The sequence below is a fragment of the Brachycentrus maculatus genome, unplaced genomic scaffold (genome assembly GCF_059751285.1).
Source record: "Brachycentrus maculatus isolate JH-2025_06_01 unplaced genomic scaffold, ASM5975128v1 h1tg000202l, whole genome shotgun sequence".
NCBI classification, from domain to species: Eukaryota; Metazoa; Arthropoda; class Insecta; order Trichoptera; family Brachycentridae; genus Brachycentrus; species Brachycentrus maculatus.
Window position 1 is genome coordinate 680,843 of NW_028280953.1, and position 27,888 is coordinate 708,730.

The 27,888-nt window shown below is 30.1% G+C and overlaps 1 protein-coding gene across 1 annotated transcript in view; it reads right to left on the minus strand.

The window, feature by feature from the left end:
* The window catches only part of LOC148307264 (uncharacterized), a 147,996-nt gene extending 120,393 nt beyond the window's left edge, over positions 1-27,603 (minus strand). Inside the window, exon 1 of the mRNA XM_088263618.1 lies at positions 27,285-27,603. The gene's annotated coding sequence lies outside the window, so the exon portion shown is untranslated. The remainder of the gene's footprint in view (positions 1-27,284) is intronic.
* Positions 27,604-27,888: the final 285 nt, after the last annotated feature.

Below are 27,888 nucleotides of genomic sequence, written 5' to 3' on the forward strand. Positions count from 1 at the left end.
ACTCAATGGGCAGGACACGTTGCAAGGCAAGACCCACAAGATGGACCACTAAAATTTTAAGATTGAGATATTGGGAGAATAAAAAAGGCGATGGAAGACCTCAAAAAACGATGATCCGATGACATAGTCACTATGAGGGGTAAAAACTGAAAGAAGCAAGTTGGATAAAAGTACTTTTAAAAAAAGTGGTAAAAGTTCTAGTGTTATTTTAAGTTTTACAATATGTGCCGCAAAGCATCTGGGAAAAATATTCAAGAAAATACATATTCAAAATGTATCAAAGTATTTGTATTATTGTTTAAATTTTTACCAAAAGATGAAGTAAGTAAGTTTTCAAAACTAGTCGTGTATATATAAATAAAACTCATTAAGTGGTATATTCAAGTGATTAATTTTTAAAAAATAATCAACATGTCATTCCACAAAGTTAATGCCGAATCAATAAATAATAAAATTATATGTATGCTTAGTATTTCTTAATACTATTACATTTGTACTAAAGGAGGGTTTTAAATTATTTGGAGGTGTATAAGAAATAATAGTATTAGTTGCGTTTGTGCATCAATCAAATAAACTGCATATAAATTGTACAACAAATAAAATTTACACAATTTTTATAAAAACAATGTGTCTTCATCCAAAATATTGAATGTTCGCTTTTATCTACGACGTCAGATAAAACCGGTAGATAAAATACAATAAGATAGATAAAGCACAATAGATAGAGATAATGGATTTGTATACAGAATGACGTGTTCTCACCGCGGGGGTTTTCACGCGTTTCATCACCCTTGTGCGCAAATGATACGCAACTCAAGATATTTTGCAAACTCACTGTGACGATGATTGATTTTTCTTGGACAATAGCAAATAAAAGTATATTGAGTTGTTTATTTTCAACGAGTCTATTAATAAAAGCTTGACGATGTTGTTGCATATCTGCAACAATTTACAGAGAGTGCTTTTTATGAGGTAGGTTTCGAAGGGGTTAAAAAATGCAATGTAATATTTTTTTCAGCATTGCATTTATTTGTTAAAAATATATATTATACGTACACATAATTCATATGCATGTACATATCGTAGTCGTACAGGAGAAAGTGACCAACTAACAAAACGTAAAATGTTCAGGAGGGCCATTTAAGTCCTCTTTTGCTTGGCAAGAAAATAATTCATGGTGTTAGTCATTTTTAACCAATCAATATATTATACCTCAAAATTTCAAATCTCTTTGGGATTATTTTCAGGACAATATTAAGGTAGTAAGATATCAAATAGTCAATAATCACGTTTTTGTTTAAAAAAAAATGCACTTGGTCTCCTGTAATGACTACGATATAAGAAAATTAAACGAAAATTATAAAATGATGACTTATTTCATTAATTGATTTGGCAGTCACTTTATGGTAATATTTTTATACTTTTCACTCGTTTGCTATGATATCCAATACTACAATATAATTAAAACCACAATATTCTAAGAATTGGAAGCAACTTAATGTGGTTACAAGCAATTTTGTACTATTCCTTTAATTATATACACATATCTTCTTATTTTTATATATTTACAGCATTTTACGTGTGGCCAAATACTTGTTCACAAATGTGGATTATCTCCCATTAGAAGTTATTTATTATATAATTTTTTTTACATCTCAACATAAATGAAGAAGAATGTGGAAGTCTGTATATAATCCAGGATTATTTTCGTTACTTTTTACTGTTTTTAAATCATTATTTATGTACATCATATTTTATTATTTGTAGCACGAGTGCAACCGCAAATAATAAAAGTGCCACCTAAATGGGAGATGGGGCGTTTTAATTCTAGCCTCATAATCCGCCATAAAAGTCGAGCTATAGTACTGCAAGCGATAATATAACGCTCATAAACAACATGATCTAAGTCCATTTAAATCACAACAAAGGGTTTTTATGTTCAGTTTATTTTTATAATATCGGCAAAGTCGTGAACATTAATATTCATAACGGTCACTAGATGCAAGGAGGGGGGTGGAATGCACAGAGAAGTGAGGGGAGTCTGTGAAACCGGTCAACAAACGTGACATAGCAAAAAATTATGAAATAATTTTTTCATCTCATTATTCACGTGGCACGCGTTATAAATATGTTTTTTTTATTTATTATTTTGTAGTTTTTTTTTATTTATTATTTTTTGATATCTCAACATAGATGAAGAAGAATATGGATAATACAGAATAGAAGAATATGTTGACATGTCGAAAAAAATTGGAGATAATCCAGATTTGTGAACCAGTATTTGGATTGACTGATTTTTTTTATTTATTTTTACATTTTTTTTTTTCTTCATACACGTGGTAGTTACAATTACAATCGCGAGACGTCTGTCAACCAATTTGTCTGAATGCACAGCTCTTTTGGATACTCTAGAGCCATATTATGTATTGATTTGTACATAAACAGACAGAGTTTATATTTAATCGTTTCGAGGAAACTTTATTAGTACAGTTCGTTAAGTATTGGAGTGACGTAACTGACCAAACTTCCATATTCTTCGTCATCTATGTTGAGAGTAGTGTTTACTATATGGTTGTTTCGGGGACTATTATAGCGGACTCTTAAGTCAGAGTTTCTCGGTTCGAATCCACTCTACCACAATTTGATACCTATTTCTAATAATGAGCCGCGTGGATTCACAAAAATTGTATGAAATTGAAGTATTTTTGTAAATAATTAAAACACAAATATTTCTCTTTTTTCAATACTATGTAGTTTTCATTTTTTCTATAAAATGCAGTTCCACCATGAATGTCAGTAAAAAATTTAAATATAATCAAATTGGAGTATAATTATTTTCTATTTTTTATTATTTAAATAAAGGGGATTTCGTAGTTACGTTCGTAATTGTAGTTTGTTTAAAAATAAATTAATAAACTATGAAACCGAGATATATAAAACAATATATTTAATTTTTTATTAATTTTTGTAAGTTCAATATAAAAAAAATATAATTTCAAATTTATTATTTTAAGCAGGTTAATCATTAAAAATGTTCATAAAATCCAGCAAACAGTTTTATACCTCATTAAATCAGGGTCTAATCCTTCATTTAAGCCGAAAGGGAGCACAGTACACCCTTATTGTTTCTATAAGATAAGGAGCAACAAACCTCCCCTAGTGTATAACTACCTACAACTCATTGTACCCTGGTGTTTCAAGCCTGCGGCAACATATCATAAAGTTAAATTTCATCCCCTATGCAAACATTAAAAAATATATCTCGCATAATTGTCTTCAAATATGTTTGTACTTGCATAATGAGTGAGGAAAGAAAAGGAAAAAAAAACTACGAGGCGAATGTAGCTAGAAAAGTAAGAGAAGAAGACCAAGGAAAATTTGGCATGATCAGGTATGTCAAATACTTGAAAGCGGTCAGGTCAAGAGTCGAAATAATCAGCGGGTATGTATGTTTATAAATTAACAAATGTGGAAGAACGGAAAAATACTTTGAAAGACAGAGTTGTGTGGCGTTCTATTCTCTCTGCCCACCCCTGCGGAGAAGGGGCTTTATGGTTAGTTAGTTAGTGAAAAATGCATTGACATAGATAATTGACTTTTAATTCGTTTATATTTTGTCATAATTATCAAAAAATTCCACGAGTCGGCCAAAAAGTTACACATTTAAAAATACATAGATACCGAAATTTAAAATAAAATATTTAAATAAAACACTGGTGATATAGCTGCGAAATTCATTACTGTAATAAAATTTATTAAAAAAATCCCGCTTTAAACGTTTACTGAGTATAATATGTAATAATTATTACAATACACTATTTAAAAATATTTAACCTATGTTAATCTATGAAAAACTATGTTAAATCTTAGTTAGGTAAATATAACTAAAAAGTACCGATTAAAATAAGAATTAAAATCAAAGAAGAGTGTATATATATATATATCCATATATATCTATATATATATATATATATATATATATATATATATATATATATATATATATATATATATATATATATATATATATATATATATATATATATATATATATATATATATATATATATATATATATATATATATATATATATATATATATATATATATATATATATATATATATATATATATATATATATATATATATATATATATATATATATATATATATATATATATATATATATATATATATATATATATATATATATATATATATATATATATATGTATATATATATATATATATATATATATATATATATATATATATATAAATATATAAATATATATATATACATATATATATATATATATATATATATATATATATATATATATATATATATATATATATATATATATATATATATATATATATCAGGAGTCATAATAATCGTCAGGTATGTATGAGGAGATGCATGAATGTAGAAGAGGCAAAGAATGTTTGCAAGGACAGAGTGGTGTGGCGTTCGATTCTCTCTGCCTACCCCTGCGGGGAAGTGGCGTGGTGGTTAGTTAGTTAGTTAGTTTATATATATATATATATATATATATTTAAATATATATATGGTTAAAACAAAGTTGTTTTATTTCAGTAAGTTTTAAATCATTTATTTATTGGATAATTTATAAAGACAATTTACGGTAATTTTAAAATAATTACTTTCATATCAATATATGTATAAACACTGTTGTAAGATTTGTTTCGTTTGTTAGTTGAAAGTTCTGATAGAAGTGGAATTTATAAATATGAATGATTGGCAAATGGAACAGATCCAGATATTATAAAGAAAAAAATTGTGCGCATAAAAAATATTGATCAATGTTACCCGGACGTTCAAAGATAACCGAATCGATTATAAATTTAAGTACTGTATCGAATATTATATTAATTTTTACCACCTACAAATAATTTATGTTATTTTTATTATTATATTTTTACCAAAAAAAAATTGATGTAATTTATTATGGTATGTTTTTTATGTTTAAAAAAATTAATGTATAAGTTTGTATACAAATGTAACATCTTTAGGTTTTTGTCCGTGCAATAATAAATAAAATTTCTTTTTAATACTTTATTTTAAATATTTTTTACAATCAAAGTATTATGGAATCCTCCTAACTGTCTAATATATATTTATATATATATATATATATATATATATATATATATATATATATATATATATATATATATATATATATATATATACATATATATATATACATATATATATATATATATATATATATATATATATATATATATATATATATATATATATATATATATATATATATATATATATATATATATATATATATATATATATAACGTGGTAATATTTTCCTTTTGAAAAGTGTAAATAATATGTAAAGTGGGTGTATAATAATAAAATAAACAATGTGTTGCTTTGTAATTAAAGTTTATTCTTAATTTATCTTTATAATAATTTTATATCTATCTATCTATCTATCTATCTGATTCTGACAGTTAATAATATTATCGGAAGTCTTTTGTTTTCTTCTGAGTGACGCATGCGACATCTGTTGGTAGAACTGTTTTATGTAGGTACTATTTGTAGGTACTTAATAAAATGTATAGGTAGGTACCTAGTTATTTTATTACATCTCCCCCCTTGGGGATGAAAATTCATAGTAAAATTTTCACTCGTCCACCGGATCATCTTCTTGTAGTTAAGGGACTGGTATAAGTTTAGTGATATGCTAAAGTTTTTTTTAATTTTTTTTTCTTTCTTTCTTTTTTTCTTCTTTTTTTTCTTTCTTTTTTTTCTTTCTTGTTTTTTTTTTCTTTCTTTCTTTTTTTTTCTTTTTTCCGTTCTTTTTTTTTCTTCTTCTTGACCCTTTTAAAATAGATACAGTTTTTTTCAATCCATTTGTTTTTTTTCTTTTGAATTCCTTCATTTTTATTCAGATCTCTTAAAGTATCTTCTAATATAACCAAATTTACAACTTTTAATTGTTCATCTGCATTTTCATTCGAGTTTAATACTGGATTCCTGCTTAGACAGTCTACTTCTAAATTCTTCTTTCCCGGAGTATATTTTATTTTATCTTTCGTAGAAGTTTTTTCTACTTTATTTTTATTTTCATTTTTCAAGCACTGTTTCTGTGCTATTTGTATGTCTTCATTTTTATTCTGATCTTTTAAAATATCTTCTAATTTAACCAAATTTACAACTTTTAATTGTTCATTTGCATTTTCCTTCGATTCTAATACTGGATTCCTGCTCACACAATCTGCTTCGAAATTCTTCTTTTCTGGAGTATATTTTATTTTATATTTTGTAGAAATTTTTTTCACATGATTTTTATTTTTAATTTTATCACTAGTTCTTAAATTTCCACGTCTTCTTTGATTATCTTCTAATCGTTTTCTTTGATCATCTTCTAATTTTTCTCTCTCACTCCGAACATATTGTAGTAATTGTTTTAATACATCTAATGTTTCATAATCCATTTCCAATTAACAAAATTGTCGTTTTATAACGTGGTAATATTTTCCTTTTGAAAAGTGTAAATAATATGTAAAGTGGGTGTATAATAATAAAATAAACAATGTGTTGCTTTGTAATTAAAGTTTATTCTTAATTTATCTTTATAATAATTTTATATCTATCTATCTATCTATCTATCTGATTCTGACAGTTAATAATATTATCGGAAGTCTTTTGTTTTCTTCTGAGTGACGCATGCGACATCTGTTGGTAGAACTGTTTTATGTAGGTACTATTTGTAGGTACTTAATAAAATGTATAGGTAGGTACCTAGTTATTTTATTACATATATATATATATATATATATATATATATATATATATATATATATATAAATGTATATATATATATATGTATATATATATATATATATAATTAAAGGATAGTACAAATTTGCTATGTAACCACATTAAGTTGCTTCCATTTCTAAGAATATTGTAGTATGATATCATAGTAAACTAGTTAAAAGTATAAAAATTCTCGTGCACGACTTTGATATTCGCTTCACCTCTACCAAGGGTTGATGATCCCAAGAGTGGGCATTAAGTATGAAAGTATTTAGGACACTTAAAATTAGTTTTTATTTTTAATTTAATTCTTATATGGTCAATAGCGCTATTTCTTAAAATCTATTGTGACACATTGTTCGATACGTTTCGCATCATTTTTAAACACTGTATGATGTTTGAAAATGTTGAAAATGTATTAAGAAATAGTGGTATTTACCAAGTAAAACTGAATTAAAAAGGATAGATATTACCGCAAAGTGACTTCCTAATCAATTAATGAAATTAGTTATCATTTTTACTTTTTATGTGGGTATGTTATGTTTTGTTAAAATTGTACATATAGCATATTGGGTTGTCAAATCTAATTTGACTCAAAAATTCCATCAAAATGTATCGAATTGATATAAGCAAGTTGCTAACGAATTTCACAGATTTTTAAACATGTTTAACGTCTAAAATAAATTGCAGTAAACCTCTTTTATTTATATCCTGGAGATGACTTAGTCGTTATTTGTATGATTAAATCATAAAATACATTAAAAAGGTCACAACAAAAAATTAATTCTCCATATTAAAGTCGTTATGTGTAGCAATGCATAAAATGAGACCCTTAGCTTGCTAATAAATTTTTTTTTGTTTAATTTTTGCGACAGTGCTATAAAGACTGAAAAGGGCCTTAATTTAAAAAGCAAGGGTTCCCAATCTGTTAAGACCTCATGGTGCAAAGCAAGTTAATAAATTTTCTTTCTGTGTTAAAATCTTGCGATGATTGATTTGCTTCATTCATAGCGGAGATAATTTGGTCCATATAGACCAAGCGGCGTCATCCTCTGTAGCTTGTGCCTTCACATATGCCTTCCGCAATCGTAAGAAGCAGGCCTGGGTGTCTTTTATAATGGCCTATCCATTAGGCTCGCTGTTGGGTTACTTTATTTAATAAGCATCTAAACTCTCAAGCCTTTTCTTGGCATTGAAAGTTGTCAACGTTGAGATCATTCAACATTGTCAGTCGACATTGATATCGTGGTGTGTCTCTCATTTCGTACAATTTGTCTTCGATTTGTTATTTTACCTTTTCCCTTTCCCCCTTTCCTCCTTCCTGTCTCTCTTCCAGTTATTTTTACAAATGTTAAATTCTGTAATTGCAACTGGACAAGTACTTGTTTTGTAATACTTGTATATCACTCACTTCTTTCAACAACGTCATATATTTAAAAAAAATCAGGATATCGTTTTTTAAGTTAAAAAATATAATAAAATGTATTCAAAATAAATATCATTGAACTTTTTACTGTGCAAAAGATCTTTTTAGGTAAAATCTAAATGTCTTTTCTCCATTTGAAAAATAATTAATATATTTAAAAAAATAATTAAACGATACCTTTTCATCAAAATGCAAAAACAACAATTTCTGCCCTGTAGCTGGTAAGTAATAAGTTAAAAATATGCCGCTTTTTCTGGGATAAAGTACATTTTTTGGGTACTCCAATAACATGCATAACTGAAAATTGACGATTTTTGAAATATGACGTTGTTGAAAGGAGTGAGCGATATGTGTAAAACTTGATGTAACTCTTCTGTTATAAATTCCCAAATAAATTAGAACATGCAAGCGTCTACTGGTTCCCTATGCAATATATTAATACAGTATACTTGGCCTATGCACGTTTACTGTGTATGACGTATGTGACAGAAATATTAGAAACGTTTTACCGACTCTTCCTTTTTATGTGCCGGTTGAATTCTACACTTTTTCGTCTGATCCAAGCCAATTTGCCCGAGAGTGACCAAAAAATAATAACTTCAAAACTTAATTCAAAATCACAGTATATAAAACTAAGATTGTGGGATATTCTTTGGCAATCTCTGGTTTTATCTTCGAGCGGTGCAGCGAAGAGGCTGCCGGCCTCAATTTGCATAACAAAGCGAGTTCTATGCAAAATAGGTTGCATCTCCAGTAGAAAATGGGTAAGAGCACGTCACCTGCTGGGGTCGTGTGAGAACACTTCCTGATTTTAATTCCATGTGGCCACATTTTAAATTGCTCTTACCTATTGTCGCGAAATGGCAACAATGGTCTTTTGGAGGGTACTGGAATAGTGGTGTCCCGCAGGGAAATCGACTAGGTCAGATACTATTATGCAATTTTAGGTGTCTTCAACTTGAGATGAAACATCTTCTTCTTTCTTTTCTTCTTCTTTTTCTTGGTGTAGACCTTTTAGACTGTTTTTAAGAGGGATTAGCCTCCTGGGAGGTCTCTTTGGTGATCTGCCCGAGAGTTTATATAGTACTATTCTCTTCATATGCGCATGCCATTGTCTTCTTCGTTGCCTTCTCCACCTAACGACATCTCGATCTCACATATTTCTCTTATCCTGGTGTTCCTTATTCTATCCCGGAGACTCTTTCTAGATATGCTCCTGAGAGTCTTCATTTTCAACACTCTTAGCGTGTTTTTTCTTACTAGATGTGAATCAGTTGTTACTCATTAAATGTTTCATATCCAGGTAAGCCACCTATTATATCATTCGTAAAGTGATTATCCAGTGTCTGATAGAATAATTAAGAATTGTTTTTTTTTTATCTATAAAATATATTGAAATTAATACAAAAAATATATTTTACACTAAAAAGACCTTAAAATGATAAAAAAAACAATATTTTTTTTTATTTAAGAAGTTGAACTTTTGTAAGCAAGTTTCTATTAACAACCTCTTTCACTAGTTTTTTATGTATATTTTAATTTATTCCTTCGTAAGCGGCAACTACTATGTCAAAATGAAAGAGGCAAACCAATCATCACTCACAAAGAATAATTTTTCAATCTATTTACGATGCTTTTATATGTTTTTTCATAGTCTCTTGCATTGTAAACGGAAAACCTTCGAACATTTATCATACATTTACCGCACGTTCGTCGAAATGATCGCGTCGACTGCATTCAGTCTACTATCATATATAGTATTTATTTCACGGCTTAATGTTTTGAATTCATGGTCATCCGGAGAACATAACATTGTGAGTAATATAATATTTGCCATTTGACAAGCTCGCCTTAGTGCGAACGAGGGTTTCGTCCGAGTGATCGAATTTGGACTGCATTGCATCTATTATGATCCACAGTATTCCATGACTCCTGTGAGAAATTAACCTAAAACCGTATAAAGCAAAATCATGACCATCCGGAAAACATAACTTTGTGGGTAATTTAATATATGCGTTGAGACAAGCTCGCCTTAGTTTGAACAAGCGTTTCGTCTGAGTGATCGAATTTGGACTGCATTGCATCTACTATGATCCATAGTATTTCACGACGACTCATATCGCTCACTCCTTTCAACAATGTCATATATCGAAAAAACTTGATTTTTCAGGAGATCGTTTTAAATGTTTAAAAATACAATGAAATGTATTAAAAATAATTATCAAGCCACTTATTGAACGTTTTACTGTGCAACAGATCTTTTTAGGAAAAAACCTGAATGGTTTTTCTCCATTTGAAAAATATTTAAAAAAATATTTAATAACCTTTCCTTCAAAATGCAAAAATAAAACTTTATGCTCTGTAGCGGGTAAATATTAAGTTTAAAATATACCGCTCTTGCTGGGATATAGTATATTTTCTGGGCATTCCGATAACATGCACAACTGAAAATTGAAGATTTTATTTTTATTTTTGACGTTGTTGAAAGGAGTGCGCGATGTATATAAGGGATTTAATTTATTTTTTGGAATTTTAACATATTCAATTTTCTTATATCTGTAGGAAGGTAATTGAAGTATTTGGTTTCCAAATATTTAAAGTTATGTTGGAATTGTTTGGTATTGCATTCTGGTACAACTGAACATGTACGATTTTTGATATTATGACGTTGTTGAAAGGAGTGAGCGATATGTGAAATGGACCTAAAACCACACGATTCAAAATCATGACGATCCGGAGAACATAACTTTGTAAGTAATAAAAGCGTTTTAACGCAAAATGGAAGTTAGTTTGTTCCGCGTCCAACATTAATTCCCATTACTCCGAAATATTTGAAATAAGATTTGAATATGCTCGCCTGACAACATGCGCACGTTGCGTGTATAATAATACCTTTCAAAGTCTGTTGGTGAAATCCAGTTTACTTAGTGCCCTATCCAGACTAACTTGGAATAAAATCAAATATAATAAAAGAAAAAGCTTCCCCGGCGAGGGGAGCATACAAACGTACTTCGATTTAAATTTCTTCATAATAAATCGCGTATTTGCGAAATTTGTCTCGCAGATTTGTGCGGTTAGAGAAACTGCTAAGCATTCTGAAATACAGGATGTTATTTTATATTGAAATTAAGAAAAGAAAAAAAAAAAATTAAGTTCAAATCATTTAAAATATATCGTAGTCATACAGGAGAAAGTACCCATGTGCATTTTTTACAAAAACGTGATCATTGACTATTTGATATCTTACTAGATTAATATTGGGCTGAAAAAAATCCCAAGGGATTTTGAACTTAAAAGTATAATATATTGACTTGTTAAAAATGACTAACTGCATTGATGTTTATTTTCTTGCCAGGCAAAACTGACTTAAATGGCCCTCCTGAACATTTTACAATTTGTTAGTTGGTCACATTCTCCTGCACAATTACGATATGAAAGTCTGAAAATTTACAACGTATACGAACTGACAATAATACGTTATTTTTTCATGATGGTTTATATATGAACCTTACAGGCTTACACACGTATATATGCTGGTTTAATGATCGTTTTACACACCTCTTCACCATTCTACCCATAATTGACAATCAAACTAATTAATTTTTAAAAATTTTGAAGAAAGTATGAAAGTAATGTGTACATTTTGGGTATTTACAGGGCTTATGGCCTTTCATAGGCTGGTTTTATGACTCATGTGAGAACTAGCCTATGGCAAATCATAAGCCATATATAAACCCAGACATACATGTTTTTCTACATCTATGTTGAGATGTCCAAAAAATATAGAGATCTAGTATGTTTTCAAAGGAATGAATAATCGTAAAAAAATCTGAAGGAATCTCGAACACCCGTGTACATTTACAAATAATTTCTAATAAATTATTTAAATTACCAATCATTTATAAACAAGTTTTAATAGATAACAAAAGTATGGAATTTGTTTTCTATATGTTGGAAATGATTTTAAAATATAACACATGTAAAATACCACTTTTAAGTTCATTGATGTAAACATGACTAGTTTCGAAAACATCTACAGTTCTGGAAACTGGTCATGTTTACACAATTAAACTCCAAAGTGGTTTTATACAAGTGTTTTATTTTTATATTAAATCATCATTTAATTCCATAAATTAAATTCTTAATATCATATAAATAATATGGGAGTAGGTAATATATACTAAAGGGTTTTTTATATTACTTTATATTATGTTTTAAAATTAGTAAAATTGTTTACCTACATATGTTAAAATATCAAACGACGAAACTCGGTCGCTGGTCAAAGAAAATAAAAATTGAAAAAAACTATATACTTTTTGCTTTGAAGTACCAACAAGAAATGTCAGTACAAAACTTAAAATTACTTAAGTTTATAATTTTATAATTAAAAATTTAATTTGAATATCTACCTTTCCTTTGTAGTAAAACGGCGTTTGTTACTTAAATAGTAGGTGAAGTTGTAACCGACAAAAACGAATAAAATAAGTAACTAAGAGTTGAAAGGAAAAAGTCCTTTATTACGCAGAAAAAGGACACATTTAAAAAATTTGTTCAACGATGCGACAAAGATGTCAGGGATAATTGCTGGTGACATGATGTATAGCGCTTGTACCGAATGCAGATTAACAGTAGCTATACTCACAATTAATTGTGTAATGAAATAAAAAATAAAAATAAATTCATTGAGATTTTGTACACCAAGTAACGCAGTTCGTCATTACCACATTGTTTTATATTATTTTTTGACATATCAACATAGAAGAATACGAAAATTAGGACATTTGCAGGGCTTACGACCGTCATAGACTGGTTGATCACTTTACACACGTCTAACAATCACCAATTCTACCCATTATTGACAGCCATACTACTCAAATTCTTGGAAATACCAAAACTACCCTTCCAAATTGTTGAGATGTCAAATAATAATATAAAAAATCCTCCTAGTTGGAGATAATCCAGATTTGTGAACAAGTATTTGGATACACTCAAAATGTTGTAAACACATTGTTTACTGCGTGCTAGTTTTCGAATCCTTTTGTCCGCCTCTGTAGTGTAATGGCCAGCACGCTCGGCTACCGTTCTGGAGGTGCCGGGTTCGATTCCCAAGGTGGTAAAATAAATATAAGTGATTTTTTCACTGTAATACTTATTCAATATTACCATGGACTGGTGCCTGAAGCGGAGGGCTGATCACCTTTCCTTCGTGTGTAAACGATCAAGATAACACTGCGTTAATATGACACAGTGCCCTATGCACCATTGGGGTGCGGATAAGGGTTTTATCATTATGTTGTGGCTGTGTGCACATATTTTGCTCATAATGGCATGAACATTGCCTTGCCTTGCTCATAGCTTTTCTCGGATTGGATAACGTGATGTTAATTGGTAATTTTGTTTTGTCTTAATATTTTTTTATTCGGTACGATTTATTATTTTTTGTATGCTTTATGTCAAACATTCTGTTATTTTGTTTTGTATCTATTTTTTTATATAAATATATGAAGGGGTTTGTATGTGAATATATGTGCGTTTCAAAAACCTTATGTTGAGACGGTGCGCACATATTTGCGCGTTTCAGAAACTTTATGTTGCTGTGGTGCGCACATTCTTGAGAATTTCAGTTATCTTTAACTTCTTATAATAAAAAAACGTCTCTTTTCTAATTTCTTGTCTAGTGTGCTTTGCTATGTAGCAAATAGGTGTCAATATTATATAAAAATACTATCGATCCTTTTCTGTCATCATTATTTCCATGGAAACTAATTTTGCCAGCGTCAAATAACATTTCTTTAACAAAATTCACCGTTCCCTACGTGTTAAAAGCAAAATACTACTACCTACTCTAGGCAACTAGAAACTGCTGAAATGCGAGTGCTTAGATGGTCAGCTGGAGTGTCCCTTAGATACAAAATAAAGAGTTCACGCATTCGTGGAAGCCTGGCTGTAACAGGCATCAAAAGTAAGGTAGAGGCAAGGCAATTAAGATGGTATGGGCACATAGGACGTAGAGAACCTGAACATATTATACTCGTAAACCAGGCAATCGCAATAGATCTTTCTCGAAAGACATCTAGAGGAAGACCGAAAGATTCATGGATGTTACAGAAATATACCATGATTCGAAGGCATGGCCTACGTGACGTTCTATATGATAGAAGGGCCTACAACCTGAGGACGAGGAGAGCTGACTTCAACAGTCTACAAAGATAGAATAGAGATTCAGTTAGGATAAAGCCAGGAAGAAAATAAAATATCAGTATTTTTTAAAAGAGATTTTTTAAAATTTTTATCTAATTTTGGGTCATCCTCTTTCTCTGATTTCATAAGGAGGTAGGTACTGCAAGGATACAAATTAACTGGTTTCTTTTATAATCTAACCCCACTTTACATTTCAAAGAAAAACATCAAATTCAAAGAACACCATTACTCCAATAAGAATCGTACTCGAATATATTTATACCAACGCACACACGCGCAATTATTATTGTTAAATTGTGTAGCGATATTTTAAATTATGTATGCGGTAAGTAAATCTACCCCTTGCTGTAACGACATCTAAATATCTGAATACATATCGCTCATTCCTTTCATCAACGTCATATATCAAAAATTGTCAATTTTCAGTTGTGCATGTTTTCGGAATGCCCAAAAAATGTGCTATATCCAAGCAAAAGCTGCATATTTTTTAAATAATATTTACCCGCTACAGGGTAGAAAGTGTTGTTATTGCATTTTGAAGAAAAGGTATCGTTTAATTATTTTTTTAAATATACTAAATATTTTTCAAATGGAGAAAAAACATTCAGGTTTTACCTAAAAAGATCTGTTGTACAGTAAAAAGTGTACTGTTGTTCAATAAGTGGCTTAATATTTATTTTAAAAACATTTAAAATATTTATAAACTTTAAAAACGATCTCCTGAAAAATCAAGTTTTTTGATATATCGTTGTTGAAAGGAGTGAGCGATATCTGAACAGAGATGAAGAACTTTTTTGGGAAGGAGCGTCACAAAAATTAAGTAATTTGGCTGTCCATTCAAGGGTTGTACGTGATTACCCAAGTCTATGTTTCTATTTCATATTTTGTTTATAAATTCAAATTTTAAACCGCATGAAAATTTCAAATCATGTTTTCAGTACTTTTAAAGAAATTTTACAATATTAAAGCAGGGAAAGTCCGAGAAAAATTTGGTATGATCAAGTGTTTCAAATACTTGAAGTGGTCAGGTCAGAAGTTGGAATAATAAAGTATGTAAGAGGAGATGCATGAATGTTTGCAAAGGCAGAGTGGTGTGGCATTCTATTCTTTAAGCATACCCCCGCAGTAAGTAGCGTGATAGTTAGTTTGTTAGTATATACAATAATAATAAAAATTGTCATAGTAAATACGCCAATCATTCATATGTACACTCGTGGATCGCATATATGAAAAGGGATGGGTAGATAATATAAATTTAGCATAAATGTGGAAGAGGCGGAAATTGTTTACAAAGTGGTGAGGCATTCTTATTATTTCTCAACTCCTGCAGGAGCAGCATGATGGTTTGTTAGTTAAACAGTTAGTTTAAAAATAATATAATAAATTAAAAAAAATGTCTGCTATATATATTACCTTTTAAGAAACGTCTGAGACATTACTATTTATCATTAGAATCCTAACTGTCCATCAAACACCCTCCCTTAGTTTTTTCTCTACCTCCTTCCCTAAACTCCCTTTTTTCTTTGCCCTCCTTATTATCATATTTTGTAATTTATGTTTTCCAGATATTAATTTGTAATCTATGTTTTTTTTATGTTCAAGTACTATCTACCCTCTGATTGCAAACAGCTTTATATGGTATCAAACGTTTTGATCAATATCACTAGTGTGTTTTTGGTTGCTTGGAAGATATTTCTTTTTAGCCCGCCAATGTACTTATTTTCTGTACATGAAGTTAAAATAAATAAAAGTAATAATAAATATTAAATATTATTTAATATCATATAGTGGACTTTCAAAGTAGGTAGGTGTATTACAAACCCCTTTATTTGAAGTCGGTGTCGGTAACCACTCGAATTAAACATACCTTCGCATACATACTACCTACTTAAGAGGAAGGCCTAGTTTTTCACTTCAAGCCTAATTTGTTTTACTATCTAAATCTAAGACAGCATTTGAGGAAAAATATCTGCAAATAGTAAGTAACTTACATAAAATATTGTTTCTTTTTGACATCTCAACATAGGTGATAGATACACTCTTCTTCATCTATGTTGAGATACAAAACAAATTACTCCTAATTGGAGATAATCCAGATTTAAAAACAATTATTTGGACACACTCAAAATGTTGTACAATTATATTCAATTATATGTCATATATTCGCAAATAAAAATATTGTTCGTTTTCTGTAATTTTAATTTTTATATTTTTTTTAATTGAATTATTTTATTATTTTGTATCTTTCAATCGTGATAAAATATAAGTGAAATGTAAAAGCGCTTTAGTTTTCGGGATATTTCCACATTTATGAATTTCCCGAACATCTACGCCTTATATCAGTTTTTTGAGTGCCACATCTAAAAAATTTTAATTTAGGATTTGAACGTATGTTTTATGTTTTATATGTATGGCTGTGAAGGAAGCTAGGAGGTTAAGTCAGGGCAGATGAGTGTGGCGTTTCTGCCTACCCCTGCTAGAAACAGCGTGATGGTAATATTGGTAGCAGTGGTATATTTACATTCCAGATAAAAAAATAACCGGAAACACATTGCGAGACCGAGTAAGAAATACCGGCATCCGGAGCATGTGTAAGACGGAGGATATCGTGAGGTGGGGACGACAACGAAGGCGATACTGGAAGGAACATATAAACAGAATGTCAGAAGACAGACTTCCACGTATCGCCCTCCAAGGCAACCCTGAAGGACGCAGACCCCCAGGCAGACCTCCGAAAAGATGGAAAGACAGTTAGGAGTTGACATCCCAAGAGCGATATGCGGAGGCACAAACAGATCACTAGGATTTACAAAAAGAAGAAGAAGAAGAAGAAGATAAAAAAATATCAAAATGTAAGTTAGCAGTTGAAAAACTTGGCCATTGAGTGCAAGTATCGAGGGGGTTGCAAGTGCTAGGTAATAAAAAGGAACATTAGAGGGCTGGTGACTGAATAACATTTAAACTCAAATAAAAACCCCTTTCCACTTAACGACCACTTGACTTTTTCGTGTTATGGCAATCCTAATGGGAGCTCGCCACGCAATATTTTCTTTGCGAAAAATTAGTACATTTTTTTTCAATTAAAATTTCACTTTGCACAATACAACTCTTTATTCGCACTAAGGACGGGAAAGGTATTTCTACCCGTTCTGTCGATTAATGCTTAAGGACGGAAAGGTTATTTTTACCTTCTGCGCCGGCCTAATTTCAAAGTCGGAAAAGAAGGAATTTTTAAAAATTGCATATGCATGTTATGTACCAATCTCTTTGTAAAAGTCTAAACTATATTTTGTTATTTTTTATTTTATTTAATATAGTTACATTTTTCAGTACAACATATAACAATTTCTAAATATTGATGGCAATCTTATAGTTTTAGATTCACAGTGCCTCTTCAAAAAAGAGACTAAGCTCTTGTGCTTGGAGAGGGACTTACACTCAAGGTTAAATGATTTATATAATGAATGGTATAATAGTGTTTTTCCATATGTACACAATTATCAAATCCCTTCGCCAGCGGTCCGCAGGCGTACAAAAACACCTGTCCAAAATGTGTTATAATCTATCGTGACATGTATTTCGATGCATTCCGCATTATGTTTTGAAAATGCATTAAAATAGTGTCTCAATAGATTTTAATAAAAAGTGATATGTATTTATTTATATATATATATAAATATATATATATATATATATATATATATATATATATATATATATATATATATATATATATATATATATATATATATATATATATATATATATATATATATATATGTTTTTATGTATAATTTACACCTTTCAAGTCTTATTTTTCTTCCATCAAAACTATCCAGTTCTTGGTGCTGTTTTTCTTTCAACCATAACCGCTGTTTATTATCTCCATTCTTACTTGTCAATTTCTTGTGTGGTCTTTGGAAAGGTGTTAAATGCTTTTAAACGTACCTGCTTTTGGTCGCTAATGGTTTTTTTACTCACCCCTTTGAAATCGTTCAAGCTAAACTTTTATGAAAAGAAGAAATTCTACAATGTAACATATTTTTCCGTTATGATTATCGTATGCTTCCATATTTCTGTGTAAGGACTGGAATTGCAGTGAAAATATAAAGCTTAATTTTCGAAGTAAGAATAACTAAGTATGCTGTATTCTATAGAAATATATTTTACATTAATTTATTTTTTCTGCGGAGTGTAATTTATCAATAACATTTGAATAACAATTAAGTTTGTATATATTCAGTGTACATACCATTCATTCAAACCCTTATCCGCACCCCAATGGTGCATAGGGCACTGCATCATATAAACGTAGTGTGATCTTGATCGTTAACACACGAAGGAAAGGTGATCAGCCCTCCACTTCAGGCACCAGTCCAGGGTAATATTGTATTGTAATTGGTAGTATTGCATCATAATCAAACACCGTATGTGAAGCTAATTCTAAATTTTAGAGTTGGGTCCTTGGGACGTTGAAGGTTGAAGAGGCGGTAGTACCTGTTTGTCATTTTTATTTATTTATTTAGTTTTTACGTTTTTATTTTTTATTTTTATGTCTTATCAATGGGAACATAGACAATAGGGGGGAGGCTTTAGCCATTGTCATATTGTTATTTATATGTTTTTGAATTTCTATTGTTTCAAAATGTTGCAGTTTATGGCTTCTCGTATTAATTATTTTAAGGATTTCTATGTTATTAAGGTTACATTTGTGATCACTATCTATTAAATGGTTAGCGAATTCCGAAAAAAAAATATTTCTCAAACATAATTCATGTTCCCTTTCTTGTTTTGAATTTTCTGGAAGTCATTCGAAACACGTGTCACGGTAGATTTTAAGAAATAGTGGTATTTACTTAGTAAAACATTAATGAAAAATGGATAGATTTTACCACAAAGTGACTGCCAAATCAATTAATAATAACTTAATATCTATTGATATTAAGTACTTTTATGTTTTACCAAGTAAAATATAAAATTAAAACGAATATACATATCGCTCACTCTTTTCAACAACGTCATACATCAAAAAACTTGATTTTTAGGAGATCGTTTTAAAGTTAAAAATATAATAAAATATATTAAAAATAAATATCAAGCTACTTATTGAACTTTTTACTGTGCAACAGATCTTTTTAGGTAATACTTGAATGTCATTTCTCCATTTGAAAAATATTCAGTATATTTAAAAAAAAATTAAACAATACCTTTTCTTCAAAATGCAAAAACAACACTTTCTGCCCTGTAGCGGGTAAATATTAATTTAAAATATGCCTCTTTTGCTGGGATGTAGTAAATCTTCTGGGCATTCCGAAAACATGCATGACTGAAAATTGTCGATTTTTGATTTACGACGTTCTTGAAAAAAGTGAGCGATATGTCTTGTTCCAATCTATTGAACCTCGATTTTAAACTGTACAATTCTTCGCGTCTTCGGGACTCTTCGTTACTTCTTAGTATAGCGAGAGTCGTGACTGAATTACAAACTGCAAGCCTTTAGATGCAAGCAAATAGATATAAAAAGGTTGAAATTTTGGCCAGGCGAACCGGTTTTGCCAGAATCTGAAGCAAATATCAAATAAGGACTAAGGGTACGGCTCGGGACACGATCCTTACACTAACAGGGATCGCATTCAGTTCCCAGGACAAAATAAATTAAAAAGGAGGAACACAATACATATATCACACTGGAAAGGTAGTGCAATATTTCAGTAACGTACATAGACACATTGTTGCTTTGATTAGGGCTTGGGGCTTGATTAAAATATTTAAAAAGGTACACTCATTTTAATATGGAAAAAAGTAGATTAAATGAACAAAGCCAAATATAATTTATATTTGAAGCACTAAATTTGTGATTTTCCATTTTATAATTGAAATGTAACTGTGTATTAAACTTACTATAAATATTTTATTATAACTTAGTTTAAAGAAGCGGTTAGCTTTAAAACCGGAAGACATTATAATTTAGTTATAATAAAATATTTATAGTGATTTTAAAACAAAGCTACATTTTAATTACAAAATTAATTTATTAATTTATATATCTTTTTTTAAATCTTGAGGCGAATTGACTTGTTAAAAATGACTAACTGCATTGATGTTTATTTTCTTGCCAAGCAAAAGTGACTTAAATGGCCCTCCTGAACATTTTACGTTTTGTTAGTTGGTCACTTTCTCCTGTACGACTACGATATTATAAATATATTTTGTATTGTATATAGCATGATTGAAAGAAATAATAGTATAAAAAAAAATAATTAAAATTTGACCACTTAATTTATTTACTACTTTTTGAGTGTGTCTAAATACTTGTTGACAAAATCTGGTTTATCTCCGATTCCAGGAGTTATTTTCATATTATTTTTTGACATCTCATCAACGATGAAGAAGAATATGGAAGTCTGGGCATTTACGGGGCTGACGGTCATCATACATGGTTATGCCGCACTCGACTGCGTTCACTCTGCTTTCAACCTCAATGGCAATAAACCGTAGAGAAATAAAATGCAGTTACAATATTGTTCATGTTTGCACACGAGTTAGCAACTGTTTCACGCACGCATCAAACGAAATGCATATTTAAATGGCTGTTTATTGCCCTTTAAATTACAACCCTGGGATTCTGTAGGGGTGGACACATGTCAAGCGCGTGACATGTGACATCATTTGACATGCACTGCTCATATAGGTTCATCGGAACGTCATTTCAATTCCGGTATAACGCATCCTGTGAAATGTTGTAATATGTAATTCGTCCATTCAAGTTTACCTCTCGCTTTGATAAGCTTGAATGTAGTAAACGCAACCGTCTTTTTAAATTCATTTACAGATCTATTTTATGTTTTATTTCTTTAGTAAGCTTATAGTACATATAATACAAACTATGTTTTACGCTTAATTTACATCACATATATTCATTTCATTCTTCATACATTCAGGTATCTCATCATACATTTTTCAAACCCTTATACAATATATATTTAGCGACTCAAAATTTTTGCTTTAAATTATTTTATCCTGACACAGATTTGAATTATTAAAACGATATTTTATTTATTGTTTCGGCATTAACATTGTGGTAAGACATGTTACAATGATTAAAGAAAACACTTCGTTTTTTACCACTTGAGTTTTATTATAGACTACATGTTTCAGAAGTTAAACTTCCATCATTCAGGTCTGTATAATAACTATTATAATAGTTATTATAATAGTCAGGTCTGTATAATAGTTATTATACAGACCTGAATGATGGAAGTTTAACTTCTGAAACATGTAGTCTATAATAAAACTCAAGTGGCAAAAAACGGAGAGTTTTCTTTAATCATTGTATTAAAACGATAATTTTTATACTTTTGTACCTTTTTTCACATGTCACTCACTCCTTTCAACAACGTCATATATCAAAAAACTTGATTTTTAAGGAGATCGTTTTTAATGTTTAAGAATATAATGAAATGTACTGAAAATAAATATCAAGCTACTTTTTTAACTTTTTAAGGTGCAACAGATCTTTTCAGGTAAAACCTGAAGGTTTTTTCTCCATTTGAAAATTTTTTAGTTTATTTAAAAAAATAATTAAACAACAACTTTTCGTCAAAATGCAAAAACAACACTTTCTGCTCTGTAGTGGGTAAATATTAAGTTTAAAATATGCCGCTTTTGCTGGGATATAGTGCATTTTTTGGGCATTCCGAAAACATGCATAACTGAAAATTAACGATTTTTGATATTTGACGTTGTTGAAAGGAGTGAGCGATGTGTTTTCGCATTCTGCCTCGATTCATTCAGCATAAATCGCATATTCATTCTTGTAATTAAAAGCCAGAATTTGTGATTCCAACCCTATTGTATGGAAGTGAAGCACGGAGTTGGCGAAAGAAGGCATACTGCGTGCAGTCGAAACGCGATACCTCAGATGATTGTGCGGCAAAACGATGTACGAAAGATGTTCGAATCGTGAAATAAGGAAATAATGCAAATCTAAGATAAGTACCATCGATAAAAATAAAGAATAGCGTGTTCAGATGGTTTGGACATGTAGGACGTATGAGTGAGGAAAGAACGTTAAAACAAATTCATGAGGCGAATGTACTTCAAAAAATAATCAGAGGAAGACCGAGGAAAACTTGGCACGATCAGGTAGGTCAAATTCTTGAAAGTGGCCAGGTCAGGAGTAGAAATAATCGGCGGGTATATATGAGGAGATGCATGAATGTGGAAGAATTTTGCAAAGGCAGATTGGTATGGCGTTCTATTCTCTCTGCCTACCCCTGCGGGGAAAGGACGTGATAGCATACTTTTGCGCAGTATAAATGGGGAGTTGTGTTTTATGAAATGCTTTATGATTAAATTGATATTATCGCAAAAATTGCATTTGTTTCAATTTAATTCGAATTGAAAATTAGTAATTATTTTTGCCAGATGGTGCGCTATGGTTCCGAGTAATGTAAAGTCAATGGGGTTTAAAATAATTACCGCCGTAATGATATATTCGCTTTTCAATTTCCACCCTTGCAAAGCATATTAATTATTATCAAAAACCATGGTGATTTGCATACTACGCTGCACTAAAACTATAATTACGAGTGAAAATTGTATATATATAATATGTATATATATGTATATATTTTTTTTATTTCCTATTTATTTAATACGATTACAATGTTTTTTTTTAAATTAACCTTCTAAACTGTTCTTACAATCATAATTTAATTAATTTTCTAAGCAGTTCTCTCCGAAAAGGAGACTGAGCTCTTGTGCTTGGAGAGGGACTTACAATTTATATTTTAATTTTTTTTTTTTTTTTTTGGATTTACATTTATAAAATTCATTTAACTTATTTTTTAGCATTTTTAAGTCTTATTTTTTTTGTGTGTGTAGGATGGTTGTGTATATATATTTATATATTTATATAGCATCAAATAAGATACTTCCTGTATATTATCAAATGTGAATATATAACAGAATCCTTTAATTCAAGTACCTAAATAATAGATACATAAGTGCCTACCCGATTCACCGCAAAAAGCGTACATTTTGTCCACCGTAGAGAATTGTAATACTGTAATATAACCGTATCTTTTAGACCCCCCACAAAACTAGCCGAGTACAAATTCGAAACGCCGCTAATGCATTCCGAATTCGGAATTTCATTTCAAATTTCAAATTTAAATTCAAATTCAAATTCGGAAGGGTTGTTCCAGAACGCACAATACAAATAAATCATCGATAATATTGATATATCGACTTTAAATTGAGGGGGGACATTTATTCACAGCACTATCGAGGCATTTTTACATAGGTATGTTTTTATAATGATGGGGTTGAGTGGTTTCGGTTATTGATAATGTATGCGGGAGATCTCCGGTTCAATTACCCGGAAAGCTTAATGTGATACTGTTATATGTTATTTTAACTGTTAGATGGATAATGTAAAAAAATGTTCCTAAGTAAGTATGTACCTATTTTTAAGTGCAAAAAATTGAGTGCTTTTTAAAAGTATGTATTGTCATAAAAATAATATGCGGGTTGAATATTACTTCCTGTCCACCTCCGAGTGTAGTGGTCAGCGTGTTTGGCAACCGTGCTGGAGGTCCTGGGTTCGATTCCCAGGGGGTGGCAAAATAAATATAAGTTTTTTTTCACTGTTATATTTATTCAATACTACCCTGGACTGGTACCTGAAGCAGAGAGCTGATTACCTTGCCTTCATACAATTAACGATCAAGTTTTTATGGTGCAGTGTCAGTGTGCTTTTTGACAGTCACTTATTATTATGTTGTAACACCCAAAATACATTATTACAAACATTTTGAAATTAAACGTATTAGAAATATGTATATATATATATTTATATATTTTCTTTCTTTTCCATTTGACCAGACTAAATCTGAGTGCCCTATACACTATAAGGTGCAGATGAAGGTTAGAGGGAGATTATCTTTAAAAAAACAACTGTAAACGCATTTATTTTTATAAATTATTTCACCAATGCAGTTTATCGTATAAATCAATGATAGATCTTTCAGATTTAACAATGCAGTCATATTTTATAAATATACCTATCTTTTTACATGTAAATTTTACTTGGTAAATACCACTATTTCGTCGAAACATTGTGACACGTGTTTCGATGCATTACGCATCATTTTAAAACACTTAAATCTTAATTTTAGAGTTGTGACCTTGGGACGTTGATGGATGAAACTGTTGGAGCGGTTTCTTATTTTTAATTTTTAAAAAATATCAGTTAGAACATAGACAATAGGGGGTAGAAATTTTATAGTTTAATTTTAGCGCATTTGATGTAGTGTTTTACTAAAAAAGAGCGATTTTAATTATCAAAAATTAGTATTTTGCTATGGAAAATATAACAATGCAACAACATTTAATATTGGATAATATTGAATTGGTCGGAATAAAACCCGGACACAAATGTATGATAGCCAATTTTTAAGCAGTTTTTAAAATCAATTATCTAAAAACACAGATATTTCATGCCACGCTGTATTTAACCTTTTACGAGCGAGTCTCAGACGCATTTGATGCAAAATATTAAAATTCAAATTACTTCTTTTCAACGTACAATAATATTTTAATGCTTACTTTGGACCATTATTCGATCGACTTATCGTAAAACAATTTTTCTTTTTAGATTATAATATATTTAAATTAATGTAGGAAATTCCACCCCATAAATCAATATTATTAACACAGAGAATAATATCAAAATGAGTCACGAAAGATGTTGTAACAATATTTAAATATTATGTAACCTTATTTCGTAGGTTAAAAATGCCGTTATTACGAGGGGAGAATGCTCCCGAAACTTCTTGTTTTTTGGTTATCATGCCGTCAGACGAAATCCAGGATAGCGGTATTAGAAAGTGAAAGAATATGAAAACATCGAAGAAAAAAACATGTATTATTTAAGTGAATTTCGGAGTTGGAAAAAATAACATAAATGAAAATATCGAAGAAAAAATATGCATTTTTTTAGAAGTGAATTTCGGAGTTGGAAAAAAAGGGATTTTTTTTTTTAAATATTTTACTTAGTAAATACCACTATTTTTTTAAATGTTTTACTAAGTAAATACCACTATTTCTTAAAATGTTTCACTTAGTAAATACCACTATGTCTTAAAATCTTCTTTGATCAAGTAAAACATCAATTAAAATGGATAGATTTTACCCCTAAGTGACTGCCGAATGTATTGATGAAATAATTTATTTTTCAATGGAATTGTATTAATTATAATATTTACCTAGATTTTTATGTCTAAGGTTTAAGAAAGTGTCTGTTTATGTCTGAGGTGAAAGAAGACTGAACGCAGTATAAACGTGATCTCTCAATACGAATGTACGGTAAAACGATGTATGATAGATGCTTGAATGATGATATAAGGAAAGAAAGCATGTCTGTCATAAAAGCATTATCGATAAAATTAAGAAAAGTGTGTTGAGATAGTTTGAGGATATGAATCGAATGAGCAAAGAAAGAACAGTAAAACAAATTTATGAAGCAAATGTAATTGGCAATAGTAGCCGAGGAATACCGAAGTAAACTTGGCATGATCAAGTATTTCAAATACTTTGACATGGTCACATTAGTAGAAATAATCGTCGGATATATATGAGGAGATGCGTGTATGTAGAAGAGGCGAAGTTTGTTTGCAAAGACAGATTAGTGTGGCGCTCTATTCTCTCTGCCTACCCCTGCGAAGATGCGACGTGATGGTTGGTTATTAGTTGGTTAGATTTGTAATAAGTTTACGTATTAAATTATTCAAATGAAATAATTATTATAATGTCGTACGATTGTTTTTTTAATCTTTTAAGGAGGTAAATTATATCGCAACATTTATGCAATACGTATTATATACCACATGTGAAAACAAATATATGAGTCAAATGTAGTTTGAAATAGAAGCAGAGGAAAGCTAAGAAAATTGGCAAGAAAGAATAGGACAACAGAACACATTTATAGTGGGAATGTAGTTGAGAATGGAGGAAGACCGAAGAAAACTTGGCCTGATCAAATATTTCAAATACTTTAAAATAATTAATTCAGGAGTTGGAATAATCGACATGCACGAATGAGAAAGAGGCGAAGATTATTTGCAAAGATTATTTTTTGAGGAATTCTATTCTCTCTGCCTACCCCTGCAGTGTAAAGGGATAATGGTAGGTTATTAAGTAAGTTCAAATGAATGTGTGGCAAAACGATTTTTGATAGATGTTCAAATGATGAAATAACGAAAGAATGCAAGGCTGAGATAAGCATTATCGATAAAATTAAGAAATGTGTATTGAGATGGTTTGGACATGTGGAACGAATGAGTGAGAAAAGAACGGTAAACAAATTTATGAGGCGAATGTAGTTGGAAAAAGAAGCAGAGCAAGACCGAGGAAAACTTGGCACAATCAAGTATGTCAAAAACTTGAAATCGGCCGAGAGGGAATCATCGGTGGGTATGTATGAAGAAAGAGGCTAAGTTTATTCGAAAGGCAAATTTTTGTGGCGTTCTATTATCTCTGCCTATCCCTGCGGGGAAATAGTATAATGGGCAGTTATATAAGTGAGATTTGTTAAAAACGGACGTATAAAATTACACAAAATAAAATGATGAAACTTAATTGATTGTCACTTTGTGGTAAAACCTACTTATTTTCAATTAAAGTTTTACTTAGTAAAAACCACTATTTTTAAAACGGTGTTTGAAAATGATGCGGAATGCATCGAAACACGTGTCACATTCGATTTTAAGATAGTGGTATTTACTAAGTAAAACTTTAATTAATTATGAAATTTCACAATAACGTGTAAATAATTTTCTTACCTTTCACAGCGTGGTGAAATATTTCGCAACATCTATGCAACAGTCCACGACTCAAATATTTGTATGAAATCACTTGGTCACTCAAAAAACTTCAATCCAATAATTAAAAAAAAAACACTTAGTCCATTCTTAACAAGTTTTTTTGAGAAATTAAACACAACGTCCATACAAAATTTTCACTTCAAAAAATGTCTTTGAAATCTTTCAATCCACACTCAAACGGTTAAATTTTCACAGTGCCAATACAGTTTAAAACGCCAATTTTCCAATAAGTTTTAAAATTATCGATAATTCGCGCAATTCACGTGTTCTTGAGCGATTCGCGTCCGTAACGCAGCCCGCCTAAATTCTAAATGAACAAATAAAAGTACTTACGTATACCTGAATACGCGGCTACTATGTAGTGTATGAAAAAACATTCGTACCTGTGCTGGACAAAATACGAATTGCATCCTTTTCGAACCTATATAATAGTCCTTCGTGCGAGTGAGATGGCAGTACCTTCGGCAATTTACAATGGAGCATGTCTCATAAACCTTTTTTTATATATAAAAAAATAATAACAATAAATATTTTTAAAAGTTGCAAAAATAAATTAATTTAT